Source organism: Balaenoptera ricei, chromosome 2, assembly GCF_028023285.1.
Source record: "Balaenoptera ricei isolate mBalRic1 chromosome 2, mBalRic1.hap2, whole genome shotgun sequence".
NCBI classification, from domain to species: Eukaryota; Metazoa; Chordata; class Mammalia; order Artiodactyla; family Balaenopteridae; genus Balaenoptera; species Balaenoptera ricei.
Window position 1 is genome coordinate 56,175,607 of NC_082640.1, and position 14,522 is coordinate 56,190,128.

The following is a 14,522-nucleotide window of genomic DNA, read 5'->3' on the forward strand; positions in this document are numbered from 1 at the left end:
GCAGGGACCGGGGATTCATAGATGACCCAGCTTATGGGCAGACATGGTCGACCCTCAGACAGGAGCCCCTCCAATACTGGAGTCCTTGGTGGTGTTTGCATGCATGTCGGCGGGGGACGCTGGCCCTCATTCCTAACTGTCCTCTCCCCCTGAGAGAGGAAACGTGCTGAACCTCAGTTTCGATGACGAGACGGTAGAGTGTTCTCACTCATTTGGTTCAGATTTTCCAAGGAATGCATGCAAGGGTGTCATCATCAATCCAAGCACATGCTGGGACGCTGCAGAACACAACCGGAGTCTGCGCGGGACTCTGTACAGGAGCCATGAGCCTGGGCTACCCCAAAAGCCTGGAGAATCCACAGCCCTCAGGCCACTCAGCAAGGGGAACAATCAATCCACTCTTGCAACCATTGGGCCTGTCTGAGGAAAACCTAATATCTAATGGCACATCTTGGGGTGCTTTAATACCTACCATCCTGAGTTATCCACGAACACACTCAGGGTCATGGGCCCGCCTCACTTTTTCCACTTCTTCTTAGCACCTCCAGTCATCAGAGCACACGAAGGTCTTGTTTGTGTCGACGGCCAGCCTTTCCCAGCAACTGCACCTGAGAAGTGGACAGAAATCACCGAGGCTTCATAAGTGGACCGGTGTCCTCACAGGACATGATCCATAAAAACATTTACCTGGCCTTGAGCTCTGAAACTGCTTCCCAAGGACCTCTAACCCTTACCGAGAATTGACTGCATGTCTGATAGTACGACTGCAGGAAGTTACGCACATATGTTGGCCGGTGTCTGAGAGGCTGTATGTGTGTGTTCACGCGTGTGGGCGTGTGTGACTGTGACTGCGCATGCGGACGTGCTTGTGGGTTCCTCTGTGTGCCGCTGCATACGCGTCTTGGTCTCTGTGTGTCCCTATGGCCCTGTGAAGAGGAGTCCAACAATAAAAGAAAGAGTTTATACACAGCACCCTGGTGAGACCCCTAACTGAAAGGAGAAAGAATCCTGTCAGCTTTAAGAGGCCGCAGACACACTTTGACCCCCAGGGGCTGTTGAAATAGTCCACGGACTCCCGCTCTCCTACAGCCACGCCTTCTGACCAAAACACAAAGCCTCGACGAGACCTGCCTCCGGGCCTTGGCTGTGACATCGACATGCACCTCGAGACTCTGTCAGCTACCAGTATATCTGATGGGCATTTGGGGTCACTCGCAGCACTTCCGGAAGCAAGGGAACTCCCATGGTCGGGCCGACACCGACCGGCAGCTGTCTACTGCCAAGATGCAGTCTGAAAACACTCAAGGGGCTAACGAACGTGGGCCCACGTGCCACTTCTCGCCAACTAGGCCTAATCACTTTCCATTGACCCGTGGGAATGCCCACCACAGGAAGTGGTGGGCTTCAGCCACCATGACCCATGTCGGATCCCCACGGCGGAAACTAGTCCACATTCCCAGCCACGTCTCAGGCAGCTCCCATCTTGAATGTTCACGGCCCTGACCCCTAAGGAAACGCTCAAACCCTTGAAAGCCTCGTCCTACATGCCCTCCTCCAGCCCACAGGGCGACACGACCCTACTGGAAACCACAAACATCTTCAGAACACGGGAACACTGAACACCAGGGAAGACAGACCGCAAGCCTGTCTCCTTGGTTGATGCTGATCCCACACCATGCATCCTGGAAATTCTCCACTGCCACAGTGACACTACCGAGTAACTCACAGTGATCAAAGGCATGGTCCCCGAGGACCACAGACAGACTTTCAAAGGAAGACCTCTGCCATGCGAGGGAACTTGGAAGCCTGAAAGGGAACAGTGGCTGGCCACGGCAGCACAGCAGGCATGGCAATGGGGCCCCCATCTCTGCCCCACCAATGGACTGCTCCAGATAAACCTCTGGCTGTTCGAAAGGCCTGCGTGCTACACCGGCCGGTCGCGTCATTCCCCCACGGGAGAAACACTTTCGCTTTACACATTGCCAAACAAGGGAACAAAGCGGCCAAAGGGGATGTTCGCATAACTCAACTACCTGCAAGGAGGCCGGCACAGACGCCTCACCATGTCGATCTTCTCTACTTCCCGCAAGACACCCTTTGGGTGTCATTCCTCGGGCAACGGGATCGCAACTCTACACAGCTTACCTACCTCAACTCACCCACTTGAACTGCCAAAGCCATCCGCTCCATAGGCAGCTTATGCCAGCCCATCACGAACAAGACACATTCTTGGGAAGCCGAGGCCAGCGCCTGCAACCCAATGATGACAACCCATCCCACGACATCACACAGGACCTTTCCTCATGATACCTTACCTTTCTCTCCAGGCCAGCAGACACAACCCAGGCTGAAATGCTTCACTCGATCCACACCCCACTTCACGAAGATCCACTTAGCGCCAACAGTGTGCCGGCAACTTCAGCAGAGGAGCTGACAGGGGCAGCACTGAGGCCTAAACCATCAGCCCCCTTCCGCCATCGCCCAACTCCAGCCCACGCCCGCCCACTGCTCCAGCCACAAGGGGCAGTCAAGAACCTCACTGCACGAAACACAACAACAGAGAGGGCCACAGGCCTGGCCTGAGGCTCCAGGCTCCAACCAGGGAAGCTTGCTCATGTTGGCTTCCATAATCAACCTCGGAAGCGGCATGCACAAAGTGTGATCCTGTCCAAAAATCACCTCTCCAAGCTGCAAGCTTACTGGGTCTCTACCAGAACACACTCCGACCCTGAAGACTAGCAGGAAAGCCTGCCCTCTTGCATTCCCTCAACGGCCTTTTAGCAGGGACCGGGGATTCATAGATGACCCAGCTTATGGGCAGACATGGTCGACCCTCAGACAGAAGCCCCTCCAATGCTGGAGCCCTTAGTGGGGTTTGCATGCCTGTCAGCAGGGGACGTTGGCCCTCACTCCTAACTGTCCCATACTCCCGAGACAGGAAACGTGCTGGACCTCACTTTCGATGAGGAGACGGTAGAGCGTTCTCACTCATTTTGTTCAGATTTTCCAAGGAATGCATACAAGGGTGTCATCATCGATCCAAGCACATGCTGGGAGGCTGCAGAACACAAAAGGGAAGGCCGTGGGTCTCTGCAGAGGAGCCATGACCTGGAAGTACTCCAACTGCCTGGGGAATCCACAGTCCTCAGGCCACTCAGCAAGACCAACAATCAATCCACTCTTGCAACCATTGGGCCCATCTGTGGAAATCCTAATATCCAATGGCACATCTTAGTATGGGTGAATGCCTACCGTCCTGAGCTATCCACAGCCTTGCTCGGCAACGTGCACCCACCCCACTTTGTCCAGTTCTCCTTAGCATATCCAGTCATCAGACAACGCGAAGGTCTTCTTCCCTTTGCCGACAGCCAGCCTTACTCTGCAACTGCACCTGAGAAGTGGACAGAAATCAGGCAGGTTTCTGAATTGCACAAGGGTCCTCAGAGAACATGATTTTTGGGAACACTTAACCTGGGCGTGAGCCTAGAACCTGCTTCCCAAGTACCACTGTCCCTTACCGAAAACTGATTGTGTGTCTCACAGCACGACTGAAGGAAGTTACGCACGTACATTGCTCGGTGTGTGAGACGCTGTATGTGTGTATTCACACGTGTGGGCGTGTGTGACTGTGACTGTGCACGAGGATGCGTTTGTGGATACCTGTGGGTGCCGCTAAATACGCGTCTTGGTCTCTGGGTGTCCCTGTGGCCCTCTGCAGACGCTTCTAACAGTAAACGTCATAGTTTATACACAGCACCCTGGTTGGACCCCCAACTGAAAGGAGAAAGACCCCTGTCAGCTTCATGAGGCCGCATGCGAACTTTGAACCCCAGGCTGTCAAAATAGGCCACAGACTCCCGCTCTCCCACAGCCACGCCTTCTGACCAAAGCACAAAGACTGGACGAGACCTCCCTCCCGGCCGTGGGTGTCACACCTATGTGGACCTGGAGATCCTGCCACCTACCACCACATCTGATGTGCCCTTGGGGTCACTCCCAGTGCTCCCGGAAGCAAGGTAACCTCCCATGGGCAGGCTGACACCGACCTGCAGTTGCCGACAGGCAAGATGCAGCCTGGCACTTCTCAAGGGGTTAACGGACTTCGGCCCAAGTACCTCGTCTCGCCAACTAGACCAAATCACTTCCCATGACCCCGTGGGAATGCCCTCAATGGGAAGTGTTGGGCTTCAGCAACCATGACACAGGTTGGAACCCCACAGCGGAAATTAGGCCACCTTCCCGGCCACGTATAGGCAAGCTTCCAACTGGTAGGCTTTGCGGCCCTGACCACTGAGGAAATGCTCAAACGCTACACAGCCTCGTCCTAAGTGCCCTCCTACTGCCTGCAGGGCGACTCGACTCTACTTGAAGCCACAGACATCATGTGAACACGGAGACACTGAACAGCAGGGAAGACACACCGCAAGCCTGTCTGCTTTGATGATGCCCACCCCACCCCATGCATCCTGGCAATTCTCCACTGCCACGGCGACACTACCGAGGCACTCACTGTGATCAAAGGCACTGTCCCCGAGGACCACAGACAGACTTTCAACGGAAAACCTTTGCCACACGAGGGGACCTGGAAACTTGAAAGGGCACAGTGGCTGTCCACGACAGTGCGCCTGGCGTCGCAACAGTGCCCCCACCTCTGTCCCCCCAACGGACTGCTCCAGGTAAACCTCTGGCTGTTCGCAAGCCGAGTCATGCCCCCCCGGGAGAAGCACTTTCGCTTTGCACATTCCCAAACAAGGGAACAAAGCAGCCAAAGGGGATGTTCGCATAACTAAACATCCTCCAAGGAGGCCAGCAGAGACGCGTCACCATGTCAATCTTCTTTACGTCTCGCAAGACACCCTTTGGGTGTCTTTCCTCTGGCAATGGGATTCCAACTCTACACAGGTTACCTACCTCACCTCATCCACTTGAACTGCCAAAGCCATCCCCTCCATAGGCAGCTGATGCCAGCCCATCACGAACATGACACATCCTTGGGAAGCCGAGGCCAGCACCTGCAACCCAGTTATGATAGCCTATTCCACGACATCACAAAGGACATGTCCTCATCTTCCCTTCCCTTCCTGTACGGGCCATCAGTGATCCACGCAGGTTTAAATTCAGCACTCATTCCTCTCCCCACTCCACGATGACCCACTTGGCATCAACACTGTGCCGGGAGTTAAAGTAGAGAAGCAAACAAGGGCAGCAGCGAGGCCTAATCCATCAGCCCCTTTCCGCCGATGCCCAACCGAGCTCACCCCCGCCAATTGCTCCAGCCTCACTAGGCACTCAAGAAGCTCACCGTGAAAAACGCAAGAACAGGGAGGGCCACAGGCCTGGCCTGAGGTTCCAGGCACCAACCAGGGACGCTTGCTCATTTTGGCTTCCAGAATCAACCCCCAAAACGGCATGCACGAAGCGTGATCCTGGCCAAAACTCACCTCCCAACTGCAAGCTAACTGGGCCTAGACCAGCACACACTCTGACTCTTAAGACCAGCAGGAGAACCTGCCCCCTCGCATTCCCTCAACAGCCATTCAGCAGGGACCTGGGTTTCACAGATAACACAGCTTATGTGCAGACACGGTCGACCCTCAGAAAGGAGCCCCTCCAATACTGGAGTCCTTGGTGGTGTTTGCATGCATGTCGGCGGGGGACGCTGGCCCTCATTCCTAACTGTCCTCTCCCCCTGAGAGAGGAAACGTGCTGAACCTCAGTTTCGATGACGAGACGGTAGAGTGTTCTCACTCATTTGGTTCAGATTTTCCAAGGAATGCATGCAAGCGTGTCATCATCAATCCAAGCACATGCTGGGATGCTGCAGAACACAACCGGAGTCTGCGCGGGACTCTGTACAGGAGCCATGAGCCTGGGCTACCCCAAAAGCCTGGAGAATCCACAGCCCTCAGGCCACTCAGCAAGGGGAACAATCAATCCACTCTTGCAACCATTGGGCCTGTCTGAGGAAAACCTAATATCTAATGGCACATCTTGGGGTGCTTTAATACCTACCATCCTGAGTTATCCACGAACACACTCAGGGACATGGGCCCGCCTCACTTTTTCCACTTCTTCTTAGCACCTCCAGTCATCAGAGCACACGAAGGTCTTGTTTGTGTCGACGGCCAGCCTTTCCTAGCAACTGCACCTGAGAAGTGGACAGAAGTCACCGAGGCTTCATAAGTGGACCGGTGTCCTCACAGGACATGATCCATAAAAACATTTACCTGGCCTTGAGCTCTGAAACTGCTTCCCAAGGACCTCTAACCCTTACCGAGAATTGACTGCATGTCTGATAGTACGACTGCAGGAAGTTACGCACATATGTTGGCCGGTGTCTGAGAGGCTGTATGTGTGTGTTCACGCGTGTGGGCGTGTGTGACTGTGACTGCGCATGCGGACGTGCTTGTGGGTTCCTCTGTGTGCCGCTGCATACGCGTCTTGGTCTCTGTGTGTCCCTATGGCCCTGTGAAGAGGAGTCCAACAATAAAAGAAAGAGTTTATACACAGCACCCTGGTGAGACCCCTAACTGAAAGGAGAAAGAATCCTGTCAGCTTTAAGAGGCCGCAGACACACTTTGACCCCCAGGGGCTGTTGAAATAGTCCACGGACTCCCGCTCTCCTACAGCCACGCCTTCTGACCAAAACACAAAGCCTCGACGAGACCTGCCTCCGGGCCTTGGCTGTGACATCGACATGCACCTCGAGACTCTGTCAGCTACCAGTATATCTGATGGGCATTTGGGGTCACTCGCAGCACTTCCGGAAGCAAGGGAACTCCCATGGTCGGGCCGACACCGACCGGCAGCTGTCTGCTGCCAAGATGCAGTCTGAAAACACTCAAGGGGCTAACGAACGTGGGCCCACGTGCCACTTCTCGCCAACTAGGCCTAATCACTTTCCATTGACCCGTGGGAATGCCCACCACAGGAAGTGGTGGGCTTCAGCCACCATGACCCATGTCGGATCCCCACGGCGGAAACTAGTCCACATTCCCAGCCACGTCTCAGGCAGCTCCCATCTTGAATGTTCACGGCCCTGACCCCTAAGGAAACGCTCAAACCCTTGAAAGCCTCGTCCTACATGCCCTCCTCCAGCCCACAGGGCGACACGACCCTACTGGAAACCACAAACATCTTCAGAACACGGGAACACTGAACACCAGGGAAGACAGACCGCAAGCCTGTCTCCTTGGTTGATGCTGATCCCACACCATGCATCCTGGAAATTCTCCACTGCCACAGTGACACTACCGAGTAACTCACAGTGATCAAAGGCATGGTCCCCGAGGACCACAGACAGACTTTCAAAGGAAGACCTCTGCCATGCGAGGGAACTTGGAAGCCTGAAAGGGAACAGTGGCTGGCCACGGCAGCACAGCAGGCATGGCAATGGGGCCCCCATCTCTGCCCCACCAATGGACTGCTCCAGATAAACCTCTGGCTGTTCGAAAGGCCTGCGTGCTACACCGGCCGGTCGCGTCATTCCCCCACGGGAGAAACACTTTCGCTTTACACATTGCCAAACAAGGGAACAAAGCGGCCAAAGGGGATGTTCGCATAACTCAACTACCTGCAAGGAGGCCGGCACAGACGCCTCACCATGTCGATCTTCTCTACTTCCCGCAAGACACCCTTTGGGTGTCATTCCTCGGGCAACGGGATCGCAACTCTACACAGCTTACCTACCTCAACTCACCCACTTGAACTGCCAAAGCCATCCGCTCCATAGGCAGCTTATGCCAGCCCATCACGAACAAGACACATTCTTGGGAAGCCGAGGCCAGCGCCTGCAACCCAATGATGACAACCCATCCCACGACATCACACAGGACCTTTCCTCATGATACCTTACCTTTCTCTCCAGGCCAGCAGACACCACCCAGGCTGAAATGCTTCACTCGATCCACACCCCACTCCACGAAGATCCACTTAGCGCCAACAGTGTACCGGCAACTTCAGCAGAGGAGCTGACAGGGGCAACACTGAGGCCTAAACCATCAGCCCCCTTCCGCCATCGCCCAACTCCAGCCCACGCCCGCCCACTGCTCCAGCCACAAGGGGCAGTCAAGAACCTCACTGCACGAAACACAACAACAGAGAGGGCCACAGGCCTGGCCTGAGGCTCCAGGCTCCAACCAGGGAAGCTTGCTCATGTTGGCTTCCATAATCAACCTCGGAAGCGGCATGCACAAAGTGTGATCCTGTCCAAAAATCACCTCTCCAAGCTGCAAGCTTACTGGGTCTCTACCAGAACACACTCCGACCCTGAAGACTAGCAGGAAAGCCTGCCCTCTTGCATTCCCTCAACGGCCTTTTAGCAGGGACCGGGGATTCATAGATGACCCAGCTTATGGGCAGACATGGTCGACCCTCAGACAGGAGCCCCTCCAATGCTGGAGCCCTTAGTGGGGTTTGCATGCCTGTCAGCAGGGGACGTTGGCCCTCACTCCTAACTGTCCCATACTCCCGAGACAGGAAACGTGCTGGACCTCACTTTCGATGAGGAGACAGTAGAGCGTTCTCACTCATTTTGTTCAGATTTTCCAAGGAATGCATACAAGGGTGTCATCATCGATCCAAGCACATGCTGGGAGGCTGCAGAACACAAAAGGGAAGGCCGTGGGTCTCTGCAGAGGAGCCATGACCTGGAAGTACTCCAACTGCCTGGGGAATCCACAGTCCTCAGGCCACTCAGCAAGACCAACAATCAATCCACTCTTGCAACCATTGGGCCCATCTGTGGAAATCCTAATATCCAATGGCACATCTTAGTATGGGTGAATGCCTACCGTCCTGAGCTATCCACAGCCTTGCTCGGCAACGTGCACCCACCCCACTTTGTCCAGTTCTCCTTAGCATATCCAGTCATCAGACAACACGAAGGTCTTCTTCTCTTTGCCGACAGCCAGCCTTACTCTGCAACTGCACCTGAGAAGTGGACAGAAATCAGGCAGGTTTCTGAGTTGCACAAGGGTCCTCAGAGAACATGATTTTTGGAAACACTTAATCTGGGCGTGAGCCTGGAACCTGCTTCCCAAGTACCACTATCCCTTACCAAAAACTGACTGTGTGTCTCACAGCACGACTGAAGGAAGTTACGCACGTACATTGCTCGGTGTGTGAGACGCTGTATGTGTGTATTCACACGTGTGGGCGTGTGTGACTGTGACTGTGCACGAGGATGCGTTTGTGGATACCTGTGGGTGCCGCTAAATACGCGTCTTGGTCTCTGGGTGTCCCTGTGGCCCTCTGCAGACGCTTCTAACAGTAAACGTCATAGTTTATACACAGCACCCTGGTTGGACCCCCAACTGAAAGGAGAAAGACCCCTGTCAGCTTCATGAGGCCGCATGCGAACTTTGAACCCCAGGCTGTCAAAATAGGCCACAGACTCCCGCTCTCCCACAGCCACGCCTTCTGACCAAAGCACAAAGACTGGACGAGACCTCCCTCCCGGCCGTGGGTGTCACACCTATGTGGACCTGGAGATCCTGACACCTACCACCACATCTGATGTGCCCTTGGGGTCACTCCCAGTGCTCCCGGAAGCAAGGTAACCTCCCATGGGCAGGCTGACACCGACCTGCAGTTGCCGACAGGCAAGATGCAGCCCGGCACTTCTCAAGGGGTTAACGGACTTTGGCCCAAGTGCCTCGTCTCGCCAACTAGACCAAATCACTTCCCATGACCCCGTGGGAATGCCCTCAATGGGAAGTGTTGGGCTTCAGCAACCATGACACAGGTTGGAACCCCACAGCGGAAATTAGGCCACCTTCCCGGCCACGTATAGGCAAGCTTCCAACTGGTAGGCTTTGCGGCCCTGACCACTGAGAAAACGCTCAAACGCTACACAGCCTCGTCCTAAGTGCCCTCCTCCTGCCTGCAGGGCGACTCGACTCTACTTGAAGCCACAGACATCATGTGAACACGGAGACACTGAACAGCAGGGAAGACACACCGCAAGCCTGTCTGCTTTGATGACGCCCACCCCACCCCATGCATCCTGGCAATTCTCCACTGCCACGGCGACACTACCGAGGCACTCACAGTGATCAAAGGCACTGTCCCCGACGACCACAGACAGACTTTCAACGGAAAACCTTTGCCACACGAGGGGACCTGGAAACTTGAAAGGGCACAGTGGCTGTCCACGACAGTGCGCCTGGCGTCGCAACAGTGCCCCCACCTCTGTCCCCACAACAGACTGCTCCAGGTAAACCTCTGGCTGTTCGCAAGCCGAGTCATACCCCCCGGGAGAAGCACTTTCGCTTTGCACATTCCCAAACAACGGAACGATTAGGCCAAAGGGGATGTTCGCATAACTAAACATCCTCCAAGGAGGCCAGCAGAGACGCGTCACCATGTCAATCTTCTTTACGTCTCGCAAGACACCCTTTGGGTGTCTTTCCTCTGGCAATGGGATTCCAACTCTACACAGGTTACCTACCTCACCTCATCCACTTGAACTGCCAAAGCCATCCCCTCCATAGGCAGCTGATGCCAGCCCATCACGAACATGACACATCCTTGGGAAGCCGAGGCCAGCACCTGCAACCCAGTTATGATAGCCTATTCCACGACATCACAAAGGACATGTCCTCATCTTCCCTTCCCTTCCTGTACGGGCCATCAGTGATCCACGCAGGTTTAAATTCAGCACTCATTCCTCTCCCCACTCCACGATGACCCACTTGGCATCAACACTGTGCCGGGAGTTAAAGTAGAGAAGCAAACAAGGGCAGCAGCGAGGCCTAATCCATCAGCCCCTTTCCGCCGATGCCCAACCGAGCTCACCCCCGCCCATTGCTCCAGCCTCACTAGGCACTCAAGAAGCTCACCGTGAAAAACGCAAGAACAGGGAGGGCCACAGGCCTGGCCTGAGGTTCCAGGCACCAACCAGGGACGCTTGCTCATTTTGGCTTCCAGAATCAACCCCCAAAATGGCATGCACGAAGCGTGATCCTGGCCAAAACTCACCTCCCAACTGCAAGCTAACTGGGCCTAGACCAGCACACACTCTGACTCTTAAGACCAGCAGGAGAACCTGCCCCCTCGCATTCCCTCAACAGCCATTCAGCAGGGACCCGGGTTTCACAGATAACACAGCTTATGTGCAGACACGGTCAACCCTCAGAAAGGAGCCCCTCCAATACTGGAGTCCTTGGTGGTGTTTGCATGCATGTCGGCGGGGGACGCTGGCCCTCATTCCTAACTGTCCTCTCCCCCTGAGAGAGGAAACGTGCTGAACCTCAATTTTGATGACGAGACGGTAGAGTGTTCTCACTCATTTGGTCCAGATTTTCCAAGGAATGCATGCAAGGGTGTCATCATCAATCCAAGCACATGCTGGGACGCTGCAGAACACAACCGGAGTCTGCGCGGGACTCTGTACAGGAGCCATGAGCCTGGGCTACCCCAAAAGCCTGGAGAATCCACAGCCCTCAGGCCACTCAGCAAGGGGAACAATCAATCCACTCTTGCAACCATTGGGCCTGTCTGAGGAAAACCTAATATCTAATGGCACATCTTGGGGTGCTTTAATACCTACCATCCTGAGTTATCCACGAACACACTCAGGGACATGGGCCCGCCTCACTTTTTCCACTTCTTCTTAGCACCTCCAGTCATCAGAGCACACGAAGGTCTTGTTTGTGTCGACGGCCAGCCTTTCCCAGCAACTGCACCTGAGAAGTGGACAGAAATCACCGAGGCTTCATAAGTGGACCGGTGTCCTCACAGGACATGATCCATAAAAACATTTACCTGGCCTTGAGCTCTGAAACTGCTTCCCAAGGACCTCTAACCCTTACCGAGAATTGACTGCATGTCTGATAGTACGACTGCAGGAAGTTACGCACATATGTTGGCCGGTGTCTGAGAGGCTGTATGTGTGTGTTCACGCGTGTGGGCGTGTGTGACTGCGCATGCGGACGTGCTTGTGGGTTCCTCTGTGTGCCGCTGCATACGCGTCTTGGTCTCTGTGTGTCCCTATGGCCCTGTGAAGAGGAGTCCAACAATAAAAGAAAGAGTTTATACACAGCACCCTGGTGAGACCCCTAACTGAAAGGAGAAAGAATCCTGTCAGCTTTAAGAGGCCGCAGACACACTTTGACCCCCAGGGGCTGTTGAAATAGTCCACGGACTCCCGCTCTCCTACAGCCACGCCTTCTGACCAAAACACAAAGCCTCGACGAGACCTGCCTCCGGGCCTTGGCTGTGACATCGACATGCACCTCGAGACTCTGTCAGCTACCAGTATATCTGATGGGCATTTGGGGTCACTCGCAGCACTTCCGGAAGCAAGGGAACTCCCATGGTCGGGCCGACACCGACCGGCAGCTGTCTGCTGCCAAGATGCAGTCTGAAAACACTCAAGGGGCTAACGAACGTGGGCCCACGTGCCACTTCTCGCCAACTAGGCCTAATCACTTTCCATTGACCCGTGGGAATGCCCACCACAGGAAGTGGTGGGCTTCAGCCACCATGACCCATGTCGGATCCCCACGGCGGAAACTAGTCCACATTCCCAGCCACGTCTCAGGCAGCTCCCATCTTGAATGTTCACGGCCCTGACCCCTAAGGAAATGCTCAAACCCTTGAAAGCCTCGTCCTACATGCCCTCCTCCAGCCCACAGGGCGACACGACCCTACTGGAAACCACAAACATCTTCAGAACACGGGAACACTGAACACCAGGGAAGACAGACCGCAAGCCTGTCTCCTTGGTTGATGCTGATCCCACACCATGCATCCTGGAAATTCTCCACTGCCACAGTGACACTACCGAGTAACTCACAGTGATCAAAGGCATGGTCCCCGAGGACCACAGACAGACTTTCAAAGGAAGACCTCTGCCATGCGAGGGAACTTGGAAGCCTGAAAGGGAACAGTGGCTGGCCACGGCAGCACAGCAGGCATGGCAATGGGGCCCCCATCTCTGCCCCACCAATGGACTGCTCCAGATAAACCTCTGGCTGTTCGAAAGGCCTGTGTGCTACACCGGCCGGTCGCGTCATTCCCCCACGGGAGAAACACTTTCGCTTTACACATTGCCAAACAAGGGAACAAAGCGGCCAAAGGGGATGTTCGCATAACTCAACTACCTGCAAGGAGGCCGGCACAGACGCCTCACCATGTCGATCTTCTCTACTTCCCGCAAGACACCCTTTGGGTGTCATTCCTCGGGCAACGGGATCGCAACTCTACACAGCTTACCTTCCTCAACTCACTCACTTGAACTGCCAAAGCCATCCGCTCCATAGGCAGCTTATGCCAGCCCATCACGAACAAGACACATTCTTGGGAAGCCGAGGCCAGCGCCTGCAACCCAATGATGACAACCCATCCCACGACATCACACAGGACCTTTCCTCATGATACCTTACCTTTCTCTCCAGGCCAGCAGACACCACCCAGGCTGAAATGCTTCACTCGATCCACACCCCACTCCACGAAGATCCACTTAGCGCCAACAGTGTACCGGCAACTTCAGCAGAGGAGCTGACAGGGGCAGCACTGAGGCCTAAACCATCAGCCCCCTTCCGCCATCGCCCAACTCCAGCCCACGCCCGCCCACTGCTCCAGCCACAAGGGGCAGTCAAGAACCTCACTGCACGAAACACAACAACAGAGAGGGCCACAGGCCTGGCCTGAGGCTCCAGGCTCCAACCAGGGAAGCTTGCTCATGTTGGCTTCCATAATCAACCTCGGAAGCGGCATGCACAAAGTGTGATCCTGTCCAAAAATCACCTCTCCAAGCTGCAAGCTTACTGGGTCTCTACCAGAACACACTCCGACCCTGAAGACTAGCAGGAAAGCCTGCCCTCTTGCATTCCCTCAACGGCCTTTTAGCAGGGACCGGGGATTCATAGATGACCCAGCTTATGGGCAGACATGGTCGACCCTCAGACAGGAGCCCCTCCAATGCTGGAGCCCTTAGTGGGGTTTGCATGCCTGTCAGCAGGGGACGTTGGCCCTCACTCCTAACTGTCCCATACTCCCGAGACAGGAAACGTGCTGGACCTCACTTTCGATGAGGAGACGGTAGAGCGTTCTCACTCATTTTGTTCAGATTTTCCAAGGAATGCATACAAGGGTGTCATCATCGATCCAAGCACATGCTGGGAGGCTGCAGAACACAAAAGGGAAGGCCGTGGGTCTCTGCAGAGGAGCCATGACCTGGAAGTACTCCAACTGCCTGGGGAATCCACAGTCCTCAGGCCACTCAGCAAGACCAACAATCAATCCACTCTTGCAACCATTGGGCCCATCTGTGGAAATCCTAATATCCAATGGCACATCTTAGTATGGGTGAATGCCTACCGTCCTGAGCTATCCACAGCCTTGCTCGGCAACGTGCACCCACCCCACTTTGTCCAGTTCTCCTTAGCATATCCAGTCATCAGACAACACGAAGGTCTTCTTCTCTTTGCCGACAGCCAGCCTTACTCTGCAACTGCACCTGAGAAGTGGACAGAAATCAGGCAGGTTTCTGAGTTGCACAAGGGTCCTCAGAGAAC

General features: G+C 54.9%; 6 non-coding genes across 6 annotated transcripts; all 6 read right to left on the minus strand.

Annotated features, from left to right (window-relative positions):
• Nucleotides 1–168: 168 nt before the first annotated feature.
• LOC132361014 (small nucleolar RNA SNORD116) lies at nt 169–261 on the minus strand. Its single transcript, XR_009501330.1, has one exon. It is a non-coding gene; the product is annotated as a small nucleolar RNA SNORD116 (small nucleolar RNA).
• Nucleotides 262–2,948: 2,687 nt separating this feature from the next.
• On the minus strand, nt 2,949–3,041 carry LOC132361820 (small nucleolar RNA SNORD116). The gene has a single exon (XR_009502087.1). It is a non-coding gene; the product is annotated as a small nucleolar RNA SNORD116 (small nucleolar RNA).
• A 2,667-nt stretch (nt 3,042–5,708) lies between these two features.
• Nucleotides 5,709–5,801, minus strand: LOC132361031 (small nucleolar RNA SNORD116). The gene has a single exon (XR_009501346.1). It is a non-coding gene; the product is annotated as a small nucleolar RNA SNORD116 (small nucleolar RNA).
• A 2,687-nt stretch (nt 5,802–8,488) lies between these two features.
• LOC132361829 (small nucleolar RNA SNORD116) lies at nt 8,489–8,581 on the minus strand. Its single transcript, XR_009502096.1, has one exon. It is a non-coding gene; the product is annotated as a small nucleolar RNA SNORD116 (small nucleolar RNA).
• Nucleotides 8,582–11,247: 2,666 nt separating this feature from the next.
• Nucleotides 11,248–11,340, minus strand: LOC132361149 (small nucleolar RNA SNORD116). Its single transcript, XR_009501460.1, has one exon. It is a non-coding gene; the product is annotated as a small nucleolar RNA SNORD116 (small nucleolar RNA).
• A 2,681-nt stretch (nt 11,341–14,021) lies between these two features.
• Nucleotides 14,022–14,114, minus strand: LOC132361821 (small nucleolar RNA SNORD116). Its single transcript, XR_009502088.1, has one exon. It is a non-coding gene; the product is annotated as a small nucleolar RNA SNORD116 (small nucleolar RNA).
• Nucleotides 14,115–14,522: the final 408 nt, after the last annotated feature.